The sequence below is a fragment of the Gossypium hirsutum genome, chromosome D05 (genome assembly GCF_007990345.1).
Source record: "Gossypium hirsutum isolate 1008001.06 chromosome D05, Gossypium_hirsutum_v2.1, whole genome shotgun sequence".
Taxonomy (NCBI): domain Eukaryota; kingdom Viridiplantae; phylum Streptophyta; class Magnoliopsida; order Malvales; family Malvaceae; genus Gossypium; species Gossypium hirsutum.
The window spans coordinates 54,698,061-54,711,458 of NC_053441.1; positions in this window are offsets into that span (position 1 = coordinate 54,698,061).

The following is a 13,398-nucleotide window of genomic DNA, read 5'->3' on the forward strand; positions in this document are numbered from 1 at the left end:
CAACACAAAGGGGTACGACACTTATGACCACAAAAGGCCTCGTAAGGTGCCATCTGAATACTGGACTGAAAGCTATTATTATATGCGAACTCAGGCAGTGGGAAAACTCCTCCCAACTATAACGAAAGACGATAACACAAGTCCGAAGCATATCCTCCAATATCTAAATCACCCACTCAAATTGCTAATCAATCTGAGGATGGAACGCAATATTGAAGTCCAACCTAGTACCTAAAGCCTCATGTAGTTTATTCCAAAATCGAGATGTAAATCAAGGGTTTCTATCAAAGATAATCAATACAAGAACCCCATGCAGTTTAACAATCTCAGAAATATATAGCTTCGCTAGCTTTTGCAGAGAATAATCTGTCCTAACCGAAAGAAAATAAGAAAACTTGGTCAACCTATCCACGATAAATGAAATAGAATCTATCTTAGTGGATGTTAAGGGTAATCCACTAATGAAGACCATAGTCACATGCTCTCATTTCCAAAGAGGAATCTTAACGGGTTGAAGCAACCAGAGGGAAGTTGGTGCTCAGCCTTAACTTGCTGGCATGTCAAACAACGAGAAACAAAATCAGTTACTTCTCATTTCAATCTGGGCTAGTAGTACAATTCTCAAAGATCTTGATGCATCTTATTCCAATCGGGATGTATAGCATAAGGGTTACTATCCTCTTCCCGTAAGATAGATTTCCTTAAATCGGTGTCATTAGGTACACAAACTCAACCCCAGAAACATAAAACCAAATAACTAGAGAATCATCCACCAACTGCCTATCCCGAGTCTGATCAATCCAAGTTGGCTTAAATTGCAACCTATCCAAATAACTACAATTCTCAAACAGACATAGGTGAGCAAACATCGCTTTCAAATCAAACATCGATCTCTGACTAAAAGCATCAGTCACAAAATTGGCCTTACTAGGATGATATTCTATAACTCAGTCATAATCCTTAAGCAACTCAATGTATCTAGTTGCCTAAAATTCAACTCCTTCTAGGTAAAGTGGTACTTAAGACTTTTGTAATCGGTGTAGATAATACAACTCTCACCATACATATAGTGTGTCCAAAATTTTAAAGCGAAGACAACCAGTAGGCTCATCATTGTCAAAAAATACACACAAGCAACACTCTTACCCACTGAAATAGATTAATTAACTTGTCAATTTCTAACAATTCAAATACTTATATTTTTTGGGGCATTACGACTCTCCCTCTAATAGAAATTTTGACCTCAAAATTTGCTTGATTCAAATAAATGTGGATATTGCTAATGAATCAAATCCACAAGTTCCCATGTGGCTTCCTCTGTACCATTATTCTGCCATAGAACCTTAACCAATAGAATGTTCTTGCTCTTCCAGACTTTAACCTCTCGATCCAGAATCTTAATTGGCTCTCCCTCGAAAGTCAAATCTGACCTTACCTCAATCTCCCCAATACACACAATATGAAATGGGTAAGACCGATATCGCTTCAACATAGAGACATGGAACACATCGTTAATATGATATAGCCTAGGAGGTAATTCTAACTGATAAGTGACTGACGTAACTCGTTTTAGAATCTGATAAGGCCCAATGAACCTAGGGCTCAACTCGCACTTATGGCCAAAGAGAAAGACCTTCTTCTAGAGTGGTGCCTTACGGAAAACCCGATCTCCTACGACAAACTCAGTGTCCCTCCTTTTTAGATTTGCATAAGACTTTTATCTATTAGAAGCTGCCTTAAGACGATTCTGCATCAATCTAACATTGTCCTCAGTCTCAGAAACAAAATTAGGACCCATAGTCCGCCTCTCACCCAACTCAGTCCAACACAAAGGGGTACGACACTTACAACCACAAAAGGCCTCGAAAGGTGCCATCTGACTACTGGACTGAAAGCTATTATTATATGCGAACTCAGGCAGTGGGAAAAACTCCTCTCAACTATCACAAAAGTCGATAACACAACTCTGTAGCATATCTTCAAATATCTGAATCACCTATTCAGATTGCTCATCAGTGTGAGGATGGAATGCAGTATTGAAGTCCTACCTAGTACCCAAAGCTTCATGTAGCTTCTTCCAAAATTAAGATGTAAATAGAGGGTTTCTATCAGAGATAATCCATACAAGAACCCCATGCAGTTTAACAATCTCAGAAGTATATAGCTTCACTAGCTTTTACGGAGAATAATTTATCTTAACCAAAAGAAAATGAGCAAACTTGGTCAACCTATCTACGATAAATGAAATGGAATCTTTCTTAGTGGGTGTCAAGGGTAATCCACTAACGAAGTCCATAGTCACAGGCTCTCATTTCCAAAGAGGAATCTTAACCGGTTGAAGCAACCCAAAAGAAGTTTGTGTTCAGCCTTAACTTGCTGGCATGTCAAAAATTGAGAAACAAAATCGGTTACTTCTCATTTCAATATGGGCCAGCAGTACAATTCTCAAAGATCTTGATGCATCTTATTCCAGTCAGGATGCATAGCATAAAGGTTACTATGATCTTCCCGTAAGATAGATTTCCTCAATTCGGTGTCATTAGGCACACAAACCCAACCCCGGAAACACAAAACACCCTCACTATTCAACCAAAAATTAGAAGTCCTACCCTCTTCAACTTACTAAAACCAAAGAACTAGAGAATCATCCACCAACTGCTTATCTCGAATCTGATCAATCAAAGTTGGCTTAAATTGCAACATAGCTAAAGAACTACCATTCTCAAACAGACATAGGCGAGCAAACATCGTCTTCAAATTAAACATCGATCTCCGACTAAAAGCATCGGTCACAACATTGGCCTTACTAGGATGATATTCTATTACTCAGTCGTAATCCTTAAGGAACTCAATGCATCTACTTGCCTAAGATTCAACTCCTTCTAGGTAAAATGGTACTTGAGGCTCTTGTGATCGGTGTAGATAGTACACCTGATACGGGGTTGCGCGCGAACCAAGATCGAGTTGCCAAGTCACGAGAAACTCCTACAAAAACCCTAAACAATTAGATCTGAAACGAAACAGAAAATTAAAAGATTAGATTTTTAAATTTTCAGATCTGAAATAAAATCCCCAAAACAGTAAAGAATCAAATAGAGAATAGAAATAAGTGTTAATAAGGAATCTTGAAACCCTAGAAGAGATTGCGATTCTGCCCAATTGAACACCCAGATAGTTTTCCCCAAATTTCGGCAATCTAATTTCTCCCAAAAAAGAGTATGGATGAATCAGTAAGAACCCTAGAAATTGGGGATTTTTGGGCTAATTCCTTAAGATAGAAAAAGGCTGAAAACACAATAAGAACAGAAAATAAATTAGATAAAGATTCGGCACAAGCAGAAATAAAGAAGAATTGACAGTAAGAAATTAAAAGATAAGTCCTAAGAAGCCTTGAAATCTCGAAAGATCTCACAACTCCCTTCAAACGGCTCTAATCTCCCCTCCAAAGAATATCAATGGCAAGAAGAAGGTTGAAGATGGCTCCCACAATCAAAAAGATTGTTAAAACAACTTCTAAAGAAAACTCAAGAGAGAAATCTTGGAGAAAACTCAAAGAAAATTCTGCTCTCAACAAATCTGAAATTTTAATAATAATGATAAGTGTTTAACAAGGTGGACAGCCATGCCTTTAAATAGGCCTTATAACTAGTCCTAATCTAATTAGAAAACTAAAATAAAAAAAAACTCCTAATTATTTTAATATGGAAATTCGGTCAAAGGTCATTTTATCTGGGACTCTTGGACTGAATATTGACATAAAAATTTAAACTAAGTAAATAAATAAATAAATAAATAAAATAAAAATAAAACTTTACAACTTGGGCCACTTTGACAATTTGGCCTGATTTTCAACTAAGTATGGATGGATTTCTTGATTGGGCTGGGAATTTGCTTATTGGGCCTCGCCTTCAAGAATTTGGGCTTTTGTGACTCGTATCATTCCCCCCTTCCTCAAAAAGATTCATTCTCGAATCTGAAAATCAAATGAACTCGACTTTCCTCTATCGAATGGGACTAATGGCAATTGAGTCCACTGAGAAGAATAGCCATGAGATAGTAAATAGTAACGGAAATAAGCTTGTAGTCCAATCATAAGCATAATAGAACAGGTATAACGCATGTGAATGGACAGATTCAGATTACCATGCAAACAATCTAATTTACTCACCACTGCCTCGTCAAATATTTGAAACAAAGATGGACATGTTTTAAGGCATTCAGTCGTCTCAAATTGTTCCCACAAACCATGAATAAATTGCGAGTAATAAATCAAATGGTATTTGAAAAGATTCACATGGTTCACAGAGTTGCATAATCATACCATGCATTAATCGACGGTCTATAGATTCACTCACACATGCATTATCAAAAACAAGAATCTTTTTATCAACCATCAAAACAGATAGATCATCAATAAATAAAATAGGACAGTCAAGCACGTTTCGATCTAAGTGTTCATCAACACGATCTTTATCACTATCCGAGGAGTACAAAAGTGTTTCAAAGGTTTCAAGCATCTTACCTCGATAAGCAGAAGAATAAGGGTCGATTTTACCTTTTTCATTTAAAACAAACCTTCGCTCATCGGGGGCATAGTGTAGTCGAATCTCCGTTGTTGAGTTAACCTTTGTCAAATGGAACTCAAACTTCATGTACAACCACATAAACTGTTTAAGGCACGAATATAAATTGAAAACAAATTTGGAAAATTTCGTTACCTTATTCTCCAAAACAGATTTGGACAAATTCGAGGATTTTACACAAGGTAAATCAAGAGAATAACAAATCACGCTTCTTTTCGTAATAACTTTATCAACCACAATCGAAGAGTAACAATTAATCAGATCAAAATGAGGGGATCTTTTAAGAACTAAGTCACCAAAAGTTTTATCAATAATTTTCAAATCTGCACTGGACTCGGTTTCTAAAATTTCCTTACCTCGCTTACCTTCGGGATCATGTAGTGTGATTTCATCTTTGCCTAAGTTGATCGTATGAAAGCGTCTTTCATTTGAGAGGTATTGAAGTTGAAAGTTATCTTTCGATCTTTCGGGAACCTGAAAAGTAGCAACACAAGAAAAATTCATATCTTGGTTAGTGGAAACATTCCTCACTACCCTTTCCACGTCTTTTTCTTTTGTTTCTTTTTCTAATTCATTTTCTCTTCTTTCTTCAATTTCTTTTTCACTCTCAATCTCTTTTTGCTCTTTTTCATTCTCTTTCTCTTTTTCCTCACTTGTTTTAACAGAATTTTTCAGTTTGATTTGGTCCTCATGGACTTGTTCCAGAGTGAGCGGCACTAAGGTGAGTTTCTTTCCTTGATGCTTGAAAGAATACCTATTGGTACGACCATCGTGAGTGACTTTTCGATCCAGTTGCCACGGTTCTCCTAGCAACAAATGGCAGGCTTGAATAGGCATTACGTCGCACACAACTTCGTCTTGATACTTACCGATAGAAAAGGCGATGCGCACTTGTTGAGTGACCCTAAATTGGCCTTCGTTGCTAAGACCTTGTAGTTGATAAGGTTGTGGATGCTTGGTAGTGGTTAAGCAAAGCTTTTCCACCATCGTCGTGCTGGCTATGTTCGAGCAACTTTCACCATCAATAATAACTCTACAAAGCTTACCTTGTACGTGGCAGCGAGTATGAAAGAGATGTTCTCGTTGCTGCTCGCTCTTTGATTTTCCCAAAGATGATTGTCCATGATCATGACAATCATCATCCATTCTAGGGACACGTTGAGGGTTGCACCTATGGGGCTGGTTATCCCTATCTTCCTTAATTGGATCTCGATATTGATGTTTTTGATTCACTCGTACCTCATTCAAAGTAGTATTCAATGCTTGAAGTGTAGCATTTATTTGTGTGATTGCAGCAGTATGTTTGTCTAACTGTTGTTGGACTTTCATAAGTGCATCATTATTATCACCTTTAGACATCTTCAAAACCTGTAAAAAATAAACACTCAACACTCAAAAATAAAAGTTAGCAAACCTCACCATTAATCACTCAAAAAGAAAAATCAAATTCTTAATGAGGTCGAATTCAATCTTGTGAGTTCTTTATCAGAGTTTATATCAACCAATTAGAGAGTGTGAACCAAACTACCAAAGAATCCTAATTTGCACTAGGATGCCAAAAACTGACGAGACACCAATTGATTCGTGTTGCACCGAGGAAGAATTGGGCACACATTTAAATCCTACTAACACAAAAAACAAGAAGGTGCTAGATATTGTAAAGGGAGAATAAAAAGCAAACAAATGAAAACCTACAGCTAAGAATCAATAAAAATTGTTGAAAACAGAAAACCCGAAAAACTGCGGAGTAACTTGACAACTTCGTTCGAGGTGTTCCCGATCTCAAAAAATCACAAAATTAAATCTGGAATGTCTTCAAATATTGAATTTTTGATCTGGAAAATCTGGGCACCAAATTCAACCCGCTGAATATTTTTTTAATTTTTTTATTGGATTTCGTATTTTTTCAATTTTTTGACTTTTTCGACTTATTTTTTTGCGGGAAATATTTTTTTATATTCAATAACAGTGCCAAAAATATGTATGTAAAATTTCAGATCAATCAGAAAACGTTTACCCACTCAAATGAATTTTTTTTCGAAACTTTTTCTGGGTAAAACTGCTGTTTGTAATTTAAAAAATAGAGATCAGTTTAGAAATCAACCAAGAACACCCAAAACGCCCAAAATCTGATACTAAATGATACGGGGTTGCGCGCGGACCAAGATCGAGTTGCCAAGTCACGAGAAACTCCTACGAAAACCCTAAACAATTAGATCTGAAACGAAACAGAAAATTAAAAGATTAGATTTTCAAATTTTCAGATCTGAAATAAAATCCCCAAAACAGTAAAGAATCAAATAGAGAATAGAAATAAGTGTTAATAAGGAATCTTGAAACCCTAGAAGAGATTGCGATTCTGCCCAATTGAACACCCAGATAGTTTTCCCCAAATTTCGGCAATCTAATTTCTCCCAAAAAAGAGTATGGATGAATCAGCAAGAACCCTAGAAATTGGGGATTTTTGGGCTAATTCCTTAAGATAGAAAAAGGCTGAAAACACAATAAGAATAGAAAATAAATTAGATAAAGATTCGGCACAAGCAGAAATAAAGAAGAATTGACAGTAAGAAATTAAAAGATAAGTCCTAAGAAGCCTTGAAATCTCGAAAGATCTCACAACTCCCTTCAAACGGCTCTAATCTCCCCTCCAAAGAATATCAATGGCAAGAAGAAGGTTGAAGATGGCTCCCACAATCAAAAAGATTGTTAAAACAACTTCTAAAGAAAACTCAAGAGAGAAATCTTGGAGAAAACTCAAAAAAATTCTGCTCTCAACAAATCTGAAATTTTAATAATAATGATAAGTGTTTAACAAGGTGGACAGCCATGCCTTTAAATAGGCCTTATAACTAGTCCTAATCTAATTAGAAAACTAAAATAAAAAAAACTCCTAATTATTTTAATATGGAAATTCGGTCAAAGGTCATTTTATCTGGGACTCTTGGACTGAATATTGACATAAAAATTTAAACTAAGTAAATAAATAAATAAATAAATAAAAATAAAAATAAAACTTTACAACTTGGGCCACTTTGACAATTTGGCCTGATTTTCAACTAAGTATGGATGGATTTCTTGATTGGGTTGGGAATTTGCTTATTGGGCCTCGCCTTCAAGAATTTGGGCTTTTGTGACTCGTATCAACACCTCTCACCATACAGATAGTGTCTCCAAAATTTTAAAGCGAAGACAACAGCAGCTAACTAAAGATCATACGTAGGATAGTTACCTTTCTACAACTAAAGTGTTGGGATGCGTAAGCCACTACCTTACCATATTGCATCAGAACACAACCCAAACTAGTGTGAGAAGCATCACTATACATAACAAAATTTTTACTGGACTCAGGCTGTATCAGAACGAGTCCTGAGTTAAAATAGATATGAGCTTTTCAAAGCTCGATTGCTACTAATCGGTCCATACAAAATGTACGTTTTTAAGTAACAACTTAGTCAAAGGAGTTGGGATCAACGAAAACCCCTCAACAAACCTCTAATAATGACCCGTTAAGCCGAGAAAAGTCTGGATTTCAGACACATTCCTATCTTGTTTCAACTCATGAAAACCTTCAATCATTTTAGGGTCTACACGGATACCCTCGAAACTCTACCTTCAATCATTTTAGAGTCTGGCTCGGGCATAAAAACTCTACCGAGGCCTGACCCGAGTAGAAAACAGGCCTATACAATGTACCAAACCCATTTTGTGGGCTTTATGTACTTGTCCAAACCCTCCCATATTTCGAGCAAGTCTTCGCGTTCAAGCGGATAACTTAACCCTTAGGCAGCTCTAAATTCATGCATAATAAACAATTAACTTTACAATTATAATCAAAATATCAATTGATTTTTATGTAAATTTTTAATAAATATATTTGTTAAATAACTTTCTTTTTCATTTACATTATAAATGTAAGTGTATCATAAATTTCATATTTATTAAACATCTTACTTTAATAAATAAGTGAGGATGCTAACAAACAAATATTCCTCTAAAATTGATTAGGCAGCTGAATATATGCTTTAAAAGATGGTGACAATTAGCATGTATATATACACACACGCATGTATACATTCCAATTAGCCAGGTAAAAGGCAAAATCAAGTACATGCACATGATGATGATGATGGTGAATGAAGGCAATTGCATATTCCCTTTTTTTTCCTAAGAAAAACAAAAAAAGGAAATTAACATGCATATATTCATTTAGTGAGAATATATAATTGGAAGGCAAATCCCTTATTGGAATTATGAAGTTCAAAGTGGATGCAACCACAAAGGAGATGTCTAGATCGATTAGGAATAAATATTTAATTGGGGACGATATGAAATGCCGGTGCTGCCGAATCTGTGTCATGTGAGGTTACGTTAATCTTGGCGCTTCTGGATAAGTAACTTCCAATTTCTTATCTTCAATTTCGATGCTTTATTCCTCTTTTAATTTCAACCAGAATTTATAAGACAGCTCACTATTTTTCTTTCTCTTTTTCTTTTTTTCCAGTTTAATGAAAGATTCATTAGAATAATTGGAAAATTAAATAATTCTTTTATATATTTCTTAATAATGTAAAAGAAAAGAAAAGTGAAACAATTTTTAATTTTTTTTATTTTTGATAATATAGTTACAAATATAAATAACCATAAATCGATTGTACTAATATAGTCGAGACTAAAACTAAAGTAAGATTAACTGAGCTAAAACTCAAAAATTTTATGCTTATAATTATACATGATAGATTTTACACCTAATTACTCAAGACCTAAAACCTATACTTTTGTCAACTGAATTAAAGTCTCATTTGATTAAATTCAAACCAAAGTTTAATACAAAATATGATTTGTAAGAAAAGGTTTAACACGAAATATCAAATTTTGATATTTATATTTTCTTCAATCATCCATGTAATAAATGTGGCGTAATCTAACATGATTTTAACTTAAAAAGTATCTTATGCTTTACCTTAAAAAAAAAAGAAAGCATCGTATGCTTTCGTGACCATGTTAGGGGGATTTTGGACATTCAAGATTCCAACACTCCTTATTTAATAACTATTAAGGTTGTTAGAAAATTATTTCTAAAAAATAATTTATATATTCTATTGCTTGGAGGATTTTTTAAAAATATTTTTTGTTATTTGATAAAATTTTCCAAAATCATTTTTTAAAAACTGTTCTTTGTAAATGAACACGAAATCTTTTGACAATTGAAATTTATTTTATAATAAGATAATATTTTGTAATAATCAGTATCACATATAAACTTGTTAATAAATAATGCCTAATTAAAACTTAATTTTAATTACATATATTCTATATATAAGATAAATTAAGCTAAGCATTATTTAAAAAAATACTCATATTTGTATAATTAAAATATTCATATTTTTTGCTGATTGAGTCTTAGCTTGACTAGCATGTACATTGTTGTCAATGTAGGAGGATGTGAGTTCGAGTGCACTGAAACACATTATCTTCTTGTTTATATATGATCAGAACATATAATGAGATTATTCAAAAAAAATCCATATTTTATTCTAGGTTAAAAAATTTCACAAGTCCTTGTATTCTTCGTAAATTACAAATTTAGTCCCTATACTTTTATTTTTGAGAATTTGATGATAACGATATTTAAACTAAAAACATCATGCATAGAGGTGTCCACGGGTCGTGCCTAGACAAGGGGATTTCTAGATATTGTCTCTGCTCAAGCTTGACTCGGTCCGAAATATGGACTTGAAATTTTGTCCAAGCTCGAACCTAAATAAAATAGGGTAATTCAGGTTTAGCCTAACCTGATTAAGAGTTAATTTATTCAAATTGAAATGTAATTACAAATTTACAATTAAATATTTATTTAGATAATTCATAAATAAATATAGAAAAATGATTATTTATAAATACCGCAATTTCATTTTCTTAAAAAAATTCATAAAAGTTCAACTAAAATTGCATATCAATTATTCATTTAGATATAGATATGGAAGGACAGCCAGGAGACAACTCAGTCGACCCAACTTGATTGGCTATGGAACTGGTTGATTTATGCTTGGTAAACTTAAAGTTTGGAGATGACTCTCGTTTGTGTCCTTTCAACTTACGATGATCACAAACTCCATTGAACGCTTTTTTTTTTGAGTTTGCACATTAGAAGAATACAAAGTTGTAGGATCATTAAGAGAAACCTCACAAGTATACATTCGTTGAGACTCTTCTTGAACCAACATGGACTATGCTAGATTTATCGAGGGAAGAGGTTTTATAATCATAATTTGACTATGAATGGAAGCATAAGAGTTATTGAGACCTATTAGTGTAACACCCCAAACATGACATAGACGTTATAGCTAAATTCGGAGTGTTACGAAGAAGGGTTTTTAAAACTGACCACACTTCGATAAAACAATGTTTAGTTATTTGAGAAAACATATTCATTTATACATATGCATTATGGAAACCGTTATAAGTTGTTATTTAAAGTTAACCATTTATTTCACAGTGGAAGTTTGAAAATCGTTTAAACAAAACCAAGCTCGTGTTTGAAAAAACATTAGTTAAAACCATTTGTTTGTGTAATGTTTTTGTCAACGTTGCGGAAAAGAAAGCAAAACGAAATTCAAATCCAAAAGTTAAAACCATACAGTCTAGAGAGTCCCAGAAATTATAAACTCTCAAGAAAACCAGATGTTAAAATAAAACCTTTATTACTAAATAAAAACATATCTCAATCGAGTGGTCACCGTTGAGCCTCCGTCACACCGACCCGCCTAAGTCTGTAGATTAATTGAACAGAACTGACAAACAGATGTGATTTTTCATAAACTCTGTGTGTAACTCGATAGAAATATTCATGCAACATACACATAATTTTGTAAACAGTCAAATACAGATATCATAATCAGATAAACAGAACATATATTCAGAATCCTACCCCGTCCTTTACACACTATCTCCAACCATCCCATCACACAATGTGGGGTTAAAAACACCCACCCATCCCAACAAACCATATAGTGTCGATGTGACACAGAATAATATGCAGCCAAGCTGCCAGATAATAGGCGAAAGGTCGTCGTACAGATCACTTCCTCCACATATGCAAATCCTACCCCAAACATAGATACAGAATACAGATGCAAACATAACAGAATAAACATGTTTAACACGCTCGTATACAGATAAATACATACTTAACAGTACAGTCAGGTATACATATTAGTTTCCTACTCAAATCAGACTATCAAAGTATTAAATCACATGTATAGGGTTTGGTTAGCCCTTATCGACCCTACTGTAGGTCCACAGTCGATCGAAATGACCCGTGTAACCCTAGGGAAATTTTTAGAATTTTAGGTCCATATGCCCACATGGGATCACAAGCCCAGATTGGCCTTGCCCGTGAGGCCCACACGGCCTGGCCCAAAACCCACACGCCTGTGTGGCATGGCCATGTGGGCCCACATGACCGATTTAGCCTAGCCCGTGTGGCCCACATGGCAACACTCACATCGTCAGATGACGTTGTCATGCGCACGACCATACCTTCGTCAATCACACAGCTATCTCACACATGACCAATTACATGGTTGGGTACACTCCTGTGCGGCATCAACAGTGCCCTTTTTTTACTTTTATCGAACCTCAACTTTTCATGTTTAGGGTATACACCTGGTTTGATTTTGACGCGCAAGTAATCCCAAGCCCACCAGAACCTAGAAATCGACATTACACGCTTCCACAATCAGTTTTAATTCTTAATTAAACTAAACCCACAAAACTGACAACGGTGCATCATAAGTGTTCAACACTTACCCACTACCCTAAACGATTCTGACTACGATTTCACGAGAGAAGACCCCCGTTCTTCACGATTCACTGTTGCCAAAACTCAAAAATCAAACTATGAAAAGAAACATCAACAAAGATTATCACAAACCGTTGTCTCTGAAACGAGCAAGAACTTACCACATTCACTTACCTAAACACACGGAGAGACCAAAGGTTCGTATCACAGCGATTTGGAACAAAAGATTTGACAGAATAAGGAAAAAGAAAGAAGAAACTTTTGATGGGGAAGGGACATAGAAAAGAACGTCAGAGAGAATTGGGAAGAGAGAGAAAACTATTTTTTTGAAAAAAAACCCAAAATAAAAACAAAATCAGATAAATCTCAACTTTTCACTAGCAACTCAACCTCAACTAATTCAGAATCCTACTTCCACCAAACCTCTTACACATAACCAGAGCAAAAATATCACCCATGCTTACTCAGGGATTCAAACACAAGACTTTCAGCAAGCTAACTCCTTACAACTTAAACCAGCAGACTCATTCTTATGTGAGTTTATAAAAAAGAAATATAATCCCACCCAACAGGGATAAGGCTAAATAAGAAAAATAAAAAATTTTCCAAATGTGGGACTTGAACCCAAGACTTTTTAGACACACCCAGAACATCTAACCACTGAAGCAGATACACAATTGTGTCAAATTTCACAAAAAACAGACTTAAATTATCCAGGGCGTTACAACTCTACCCCTTAAAAAAATTTCAGCCTCAAAATTTACCTGATCCGAAGAGATAAGGATACTGCTTATGCATCAAGTCCTCAAGTTCCCACGTGGCTTCCTTAGTGCCATGATTCTGCCACAGAAAGTTAACAAATGGTATGGACTTCCTCCTCAGAACCTTAATATCTCGATCCAAAATCTGAACCGACTCTTCCTTAAAAGTCAAGTCTGGTCTAACCTCGATCTCCTTAACAGAGACATCGTGAGATGGGTTAGACTGATACCGCTTCAACATTGAGACGTG